Genomic DNA, 9,180 nt, shown 5'->3' on the forward strand with positions numbered 1-9,180 from the left:
TTTATTCTGATGTTGGAGACACATATGGACAAAATATATATATATAATAATGTTCTTCAAGGGTACGTTATAAAAATTTAACATTTTATAGAGGGAGCTCGAAAGATGGTTTAACATAAAAACAAATAAGAATAAATAGCGGTCTGTTTCTGTCACTTACAAATCCAGTTTAAAATAAGGTAGGCAGCCCTGTAAACTTAGAACAGCAAACGTCTTTTCGAAGTGCGAGTCTTTGGACTTTAACTTCTCATGTGGATGTTTCTCCTACGCTTCTATAAGTTGATGCAAGTTAAATGGATACAGCAGAGGTATAATGTTCAAGGTTACGCGAGACGCTTTGCTTTCTGTCTTTCATATGGAAACATTAAAAAAAAAAAAAAAAAAAAAAAAAAAAAGCTCAGAATAAATTATAGGAAATTTTAAGTTCAGAATCTTTGAATTACAAAATTTTAAGTTAGTAATTTAGGCTTAATGGCTTTAAAATTCTAGAGGGCATGCGCTGTCTCCCCTCAAGCCTCGCCTCTGATTTGGATACAGTTTCCCCACTTTCATTTTATTGTAACTTTGATAATGACAGAGTGACACATGTCAGGGAACTTTTGATATACCCTGTATATATAAAAGTTACTTGGGAATGCATGAAGATTGTGCGCTGATAAAGAGAGAAAAGAATATTTATATATAAGAAAACACCTTAAGACAACTGAGTTATGAACTGCGTTTACATTAAATGACGCAGTACAAACATCACAAGAAGGCTTCGTTGCAAGAAGTTGCAGCAATGGAAAAGTGTATAGACATGGATCTTGGGACTGTAAACAACTTAAATGCATCAGGACTTGGTAGATAAGATCAAGTATAATTTAGTCAATACTGATCCAATCACTTCAGTAGAAACCAAAGGATATTTATTTGTAGGATAAATCTTGGCAGGAAGAAAAAAAATATATCTATATATATAATCCCTAACTAAGCATTTTCCGTTCCTGGTTTCCGGCATCGAATCACATTTGTTTTCATGTGCAAAATTGCTAAAATTAATTAGAGTCCCTTTATATGTTCCTGTGTGAGACAAAATCTGGTATAAACCTAATAAGTTACTTCATGAAATATGCATTCAAATATTTTTCGTTAATGCAACTTGATGTGTTACTCCTTATAGGTTACAGGTTCGGAAACAAGACGGTGTGCCCTCATAAGAATGTGTTCCGATGTATTTTCTTACAACTAATGTTACCTGTAGATTCCGGAGAACGTTCGTTTACAGATGCATCATTTTTTTTTTTTTTTTTTTTTTACTTTAAACTTTCTGGCAATAAATCCCTTTCACAAAATATAAAAAGCAGAAGAATAAATAATTGTAGTTTTATATCTTTAGATTATTTTGTGATTTAAAATTGCACAAAATTATTTTTCAAGATTATTTAATAGTCTTGTTTTAAGACAATACACTATATATCTTTTCTTACTTTCTTCTTTTTTTAAACTTATTTACAAAAAATGTTTCAAAGATTATTTAAATCTCCCAGAAAATCAATTTATAGTATTCTACGTGCAGATAAAGAATACCATCGCATATCACGAGATACGTAATAAACAAAATGGAATATGAATTTCATTGTACATAAACACAAGATAATTAACAAACACGTACAGATTGATATAATGTCGGCAAATAACAAATAAAATTAAATCAGCTAACATTGAAAAGCTGAAATAAAAATGAACATTAAGAAATTAATTCATGACATATTACTCTGTAAACGGATCGGTAGAGACGGTCCGTTACAGGTTGCGACGGGCTTAAGAAAAAAAATTGTATTGAACAATTAGGAAACGCAATTTTTTACAGACACATTAAAATTCTTAACGAGACACTATTCTAAATGTGCAAATGAAATTGTAAAGTTGAACATACTGGTATGTATGGTATATAAGTATTTAACTATTATTAACAAATTAGGAACTAAAACAGAAAGTTCCCAACAAAGCACAACTTTTAAATATACGTATGACCAGATAGGGTCCATGATATGTATTCAAATATTTAATTGTTAGGAAACAAACCAGAAATTAAAACAAAATTGATATAACAATCAACAGGAAATCTCATTTTCTATATACATTATTTTTTCCATTTTTTCCTCTTCCAAACCATCTTTCCTTTCCTTGTTATACGTTTCCTTCTTCGAAACTTCCAACATGATTTGGAATTCCACCTGTCTTGTGTCTCATTACAGCTCTCTTCCTTTTCTGTTTCACTTTTAATTTTCTTTCTTTTCACTTTACGATGAACAATTCGCTTTGACCATTTCAAATTCGGATTCACATTCTTCTTTTCTTTTGATCTAAGATCCATTCTTTTGACTACCGTTTTAAATTTTCTTTTCGTCTTCTTCCTGTGGTCAATCACTGTATTTCCACGTACTAGTTTCATTTGCAACTGAAGACAATATTGTCTTTTTCTTTTCTTCCAACTCAAATTATGCTTCTTTCGCCTTTTCACAGTTTTCTCCTCATTTCCAACTAAATTATGTTTTCGTCTTTTGCTCTTGTAGTTTTTCACAGGTTTCTTTAAATAAATATTCTGTCCATATGCTTCTTCCCATTTTCTCAGCCTTCGACCTGTTTTTATAACTGTTTTCTCAAAAGATCTCTTACTGATTACATTACTTTCTTTAACAGACTTAAGTCCATTTACGTCCTTTCTCTCTTCAGGGAACTCAAACTTTCCTTCGTCATTGGTATCATTTTCTAATTTCAATTGCACGTAATTTAGGTTCAGTTCTGCATTTTCTTCCACATCACATTTAATCACTTCATGGAAATTAGCTATTGCATTTCTGTTTTGCAATGCTTCCACTCCTAAACACTGATTTACATCTTTTACATCACATTCCTTCGACCGACTCATTTCTGTTTCTTGTCTTTGCACTTTCGAACTAACGACCTCAATGTTTTCTTCCATAGAAATAGTTTCTATCTTCAAATCTTTGTGTCCATCTTCCCAAGTTGTTCTAAACTCGTCTTTCATTCCTTCAGATTGTGGTAACGGATTATAATTTCTATTTCCATCGGTCTGTAATTTAATTGACTCTTCTTCACTAAATAATTCCTTCAGACTGACAACTTCTTCATCTTCTGGTTCTAGTAATGTCAAAGGACAATCATTTGATTGCTCATCATCCATATGTTTTCTCCGTTCTTTACTTTGTTCTTTTATAACATCTCCCATAGCCCGAACTTCCAGGCGTAGAGTTCGAAGTCCAACATGATACTCTTCTGCCTTTTCGACTACTTGACATAGCTTATTCAAAATCATTTCTAATGTAATGTCCTGTGTTTGCCCTGGTGACGCAGTAGTATAATTGTTTTCCTCGACCACGTTTCGAGTAAGCTTTGTTTCTCGGGTTGTATCAGAGTTTTCATGCAAATTGTCCGATGCGTTTCTTCCAGACAAACGTAGTATTGGCACATTGTCTTCCCGCTGCACGCCTTCTGCGGGTGCACTATCTTCAGTCCTACACTTAATACACAGCCATTTCACTTCACTTTGACTTAAAGAATCAAATTCTTCATTTGGTATATTCATGCAGTCGAAATGGCACCAAGACTCACAGCGACTACACATTATGGAATTTACAGTTTCGTCACTTGACGATAAACTAGAACTCGACGCACCACACGCGTACTCACTATCTTGCCTATTAGCATTAGAAAGTTTATCACTTCTCAATGCCATTTCTGTTTTCATACAATACCCCGGAATCCTAAGTAAGCACTAGTGTAGTATTTAATTAGTTAGAACTTAAACACTTCTTCGACGACAATACAACTCCCGTCTTAGTTTCTTAAACATAAAGTTGTTGACAAACCAACCTGAAAAGTCCTGTTCACAGTCGCCATTTTTGATGTGTTACTCCTTATAGGTTACAGGTTCGGAAACAAGACGGTGTGCCCTCATAAGAATGTGTTCCGATGTATTTTCTTACAGCTAATGTTACCTGTAGATTCCGGAGAACGTTCGTTTACAGATGCATCATTTTTTTTACTTTAAACTTTCCGGCAATAAATCCCTTTCACAAAATATAAAAAGCAGAAGAATAAATAATTGTAATTTTATATCTTTAGATTATTTTGTGATTTAAAATTGCACAAAATTATTTTTCAAGATTATTTAATAGTCTTGTTTTAAGACAATACACTATATATCTTTTCTTACTTTCTTCTTTTTTTAAACTTAATTACAAAAAATGTTTCAAAGATTATTTAAATCTCCCAGAAAATCAATTTATAGTATTCTACGTGCAGATGAAGAATACCATCGCATATCACGAGATACGTAATAAACAAAATGGAATATGAATTTCATTGTACATAAACACAAGATAACAAACACGTACAGATTGATATAATGTCGGCAAATAACAAATAAAATTAAATCAGCTAACATTGAAAAGCTGAAATAAAAATGAACATTAAGAAATTACTTCATGACATATTACTCTGTAAACGGATCGGTAGAGACGGTCCGTTACAAACTCTACAACTCTTACTTCGTTATTTAGAAAATTTTTCACTGTTTTTTAAACAAAGTAAGTTTTCTCCTAATACAAAGAATTGATCTGAAAAATGACTGTTCCACACGTAACGAAGAAATCTTTCTAGAATTGTAGAAACTTAGTAACTTTTTCAACATTTATGTTATTTTTTAAAACTATACTTAAAATTTGCTATGTTATTAAAGGCACTTTGTAATAACTCTTAAGATAAATTTTCAAAAAAAAAATGTATGTTAATTTATTGTCGTATGTTCCTTTATTTGGCCCATTCCCACTTCTCTCACCCTCATTATTTCTGTGTTTATTACGGAAGATAGAGTTTTGATTCCCAGTTAGAATATTTATTATCGGATTGTACGTAAAGCTGTTTGTTCGTTTCATCATCGTAAGAAAATCTCTACAAAGATGTATAAAGTTTCTGTTCGTTTCTTCGAGGTGATTAAACAAACTTTTCGGCTCTTCTCACAATTATCTGACATTTTTGTTCCGATTTTGTAGTTACGAAATGTAACTAATAAATGAACTAAAAACATTCCTTACAATGTAAAAATTTTGTCAGATAATTACTAGAAGGGCCGAAAAGATCGTATAATCACCTTATTATTATAAGCCTCATCCAAACGCTTCGCTAGCAGCAATTTGCAGAATTACTTTATTTCAAGACCATTTCACAAGCAGAATAGCTATGACCTTGGCTATTACCTTAAAGCCAGAGTCAACTTTTCGTTCCTCAAAGAAATGTACATTCTCAGTACGTAAGTCATACTGTTTATTAATGAAAACAAAACCAAATATTTTTGCATTGTGTGAAATAAAACGATTTTCCAGAAAATCTTAAATTTTAAAAAATCCCAAAGAACTTCTGATGAAAGCAAATTTTTAAATTCTTATAAACTTTCGTTTATATTCTAACCAGAAAAAAAAAAAAACAGAATTCTTATGAAAACAATGGATGCACACTGTAATGTCATCACTGACATGATATAAATCATTTCTATGAAGAGTTCATTTTCCTGACAAATACATTCCAAAATTGCCTCTTTAGTGAGTGTGTTAGTTGCTCACAATATTAGACTTCTCTTGTTACAGTAATGTAAATTGTATTTTTCTTAAATTTTAAATTTAATTTTAATCAGTTTTAAATTTGATTTAATTTTAACTGTTACTTTTTCTGATATTAACTTTAATATTAATCAATTACTTTTCATTAGGTTGATTTTTAATTTAGTCCGATAAATTTTAAGTTTTTTTTAATTATGATATATCATGTTGATTAAAAATGTATTATGATAAAGTGGATCCAAGGAACGTTACTAAGTTTCTGCGTCTGTAGAAAAAATCAGAAAAGTAAATTCTACTACAAGATGAAAGCAATGTAATGCGGAGGAAAAGCTATCCTTTGAGATGTTATTTAAGTGGAAAGAGCAATTTCAAGATACTATTCAAGTGAAAAAAGCAATTCCAAACTAGTAAGTTTTGGATGTCTCTCAGACAGCGAGACCTTCCTTTATATATAAATCACTGTATGATGACGATAATGGAAGATAATTATTGTAAGTGATGTGACTGCAAACAGTGTTGGTTATATTTTTATAATGAACATCATGTATCCTCATCTTTTTACCTTATGAAGTATCGGTATGATGGCTCTCACGATTGCTCACACCTTCCCAAAGAACTTTCTTACTCGATTTGTCACACTGGATTAGAACTAAATGAATGACTCAGAAACAAAAGAGTACATTTTATTGAATTAAATATGCTCCACTTTCTAAAGTATTTATACGGTGCAAAAGAAATACCAATATCTTCATTAACTAGTCTGTTGGTTTGCATTGTTTCGTCTGATTCTTCGTTTATTCTAATATTGTAAACGTTATTAGCATTATAATTCTCACAGTCACTGTCACGTCATTCCAGCTTAGCATGTTTTTTAGCGCGCTACCATACAGTGCTGAATTCTGAGTTCGCACTCGCCGAACTCTAAGTTTAAAATGTAATAATTGGAAAATGGAAAATATTTGCGAGTATTGTGTGTGATATTTGTGAGGGACCTTGTAAAACGTTTTGCTATCACCACGCAGTAATACCAAGTGACAGCGGATGCGATCGCGAGATAGTGTTGCAGATACGCTTAGAAGCGGCAAACTATCTGCAATTTCTACTAGGTTGCAAGTTGTGGGGCCATTTTCTCGACACAACCGTAAATTTAGATATTCATTATCAGCACTCACTCACGGCTATCCTTGGAGACGTTGAATGTCATTTTTGGTTCCAACAGGACAAGACATGGAGATGCTCCACTAATTCTCACAAGAGCAACTGGTATCAAACGATTTGTGTTCGCTCACATGATTTGGGTATATCACATTTTATTTATGTTGTTATCCGAAGAATTCCGTAAAATACAGCAGCCCCACGATGCTCCGAAACCTGCGGTACTACATAATCAAAACATGAGTGGCATCCCAACTAATACATAAAAATAAGTTGCAACCAACATGAGTTACCGAGTCTGTCTGTTCTTTAAGGTTAATGGTGAACATTTCGGACATCTTTTGTGAAAGCAATTTACAGCCATTGTAGTTAAAGGAAAGTAAAACGTATTTTGTAAAAACAATAGATAGAAAATCTGCATCACTATTTTCTTTGACTATATCTGAGTAATTTAAATTCAGAGTTCGGAGATTTTTGAATAGCACTGTATTTAAAAGTACGCGTAAATACAAGAAAACTCCAATCTGCTTCTAGCCCGTTAATCTTTTGCTATTTGTGAGCAAATTCATTTTACATTCACCATGTATCAAGCCATTTGTCTCGATCTTGATTATTAAGTAGTACCATTAAAGTTGCAAACTAATATCTCCTACATAAATAAATAATAATAAAAAAATAAATCATTATAGTGGAGTCGAAGCGATTGAAATATAGGCTCAAGCCAGAATAAAATAGTACAAAGCTGAATTCTGGTATACAAATGGAGGAGAGTGTTCTTTACAACATATTCAAAGTCAGTCAAAATCGGTTTTGAGGAATAATAATAAAAAATACATGTAGTCAAACATTCTCAATTTTGTAATTCATTTTCCTGAAAAGGAAGTGTTCTCTGCTCTCTGTGCTTATCAGTTACATAGGTGGCAAATATCTTGTAATTATCTTATGCAATTTCAAGCCCTATCATGTTTTTATTTATTTATTTATTTATTTATTTATTGGAGGGTGTTTATAGGTGTATATTTAGATAGATTTCGCTATGGTCAAAAAGTCTAGGAGGCGTAATTGAATTCAATCTGGATAGTACAAAGCTGATCTGTTATTATTATTTTGCATGGATAAATATTTGTAGATTTTATAAAAGAAATGTTTGATATAAGCGCATTGCAGTGGTACTGGAATATATTTGATGAATATGCGTACCTGAAGCAACAAAGTAATCTTATGTCCCAGTTCACAGACCGATTTGCGGATACAAAATGTGAATCCTGTTAAATTGTTGAACATAATGTTAACACATATAATTATGAATAGTACAAATGTGTATATGCACTTTTGTATATATATATATATATATATATATATATATATATATATATATATATATATATATATATATATATATATATATATATATATATATTAGATAGATAGATAGATAGATATAGATATATCAAAAATAGTATATTTTATGTAATTAGTCATCACCACCGCTCAAGTCGTTACAAACTTCTTCAATTGTTGCAATGGCAGGAACCGTATTTTGGACCACTTTTTTGACAGGAACAGATTCCTGTAAAGCAAGGGTTTTTTTTACATTTTAAATTTACGCCACGTAATATTCAGGAAACCTTCTGATTCAGAGGTCATGTCATATTAAATCGATTCGTATTTACCACTTTTCCCCTTCCGACTTCCCTTTCTCTCGGGTCTGTCTGATTAAGTGAGAGATTTCCAGTGAAGTACTTGAAGGTGTACACTGGGGAAAAAAGCTGCTCTTTTCATTGATGGAAGTTTCTGAGACTGAAACTGTGATGTTCCAATTGTAATCAGTTTTGTTATAAGTAACGCATAGTCTGGAGAAAATACTAAATGAAACACTCAGAAATTGATGCTCATATCTTAATTGTTTCAACAGCTCTTGATCTTGCATCAAATAATGTCAGCCTGGGAGTAGTAGCTGAAAACTTTACCCGTATTAATACTATTAGTGTCTGTACACGAAGTCCTATCCTGTGACTTTTGAGTTGTTATACGCCTAACTTGGCAATGAAACGTGGAAGATGAATGTAAGTAGAGCACAGAAAAAGGTTGATCCTTTGGCATATTTATACCATTGAATTTAAATACATCACATATGCAAAGGCATGAGGTGAGAATCGCATAAAGTGAAGGAACAAAAATGACGAAAATCCTGTTTGTCCAACATTCTCAGATGTTACGAAAATTTTCTCTTTAATTCCATGAGCCTGAAAGCACACATAAAGCCGCTTTGGCATAAGTTACGCACACTGATACAACAGTCAAGAGTCTAAATCATATGATCACGAAGACCCCAGTCATAAGTCTCTTTTAAGATTCCATAACGTCTTGTGTCACTTTCCAAATCGATATTTTATAACTT

The sequence above is a fragment of the Thermobia domestica genome, chromosome 15, assembly GCF_964235325.1.
Source record: "Thermobia domestica chromosome 15, izTheDome1.hap1.1, whole genome shotgun sequence".
In the NCBI taxonomy this organism is placed as follows: domain Eukaryota; kingdom Metazoa; phylum Arthropoda; class Insecta; order Zygentoma; family Lepismatidae; genus Thermobia; species Thermobia domestica.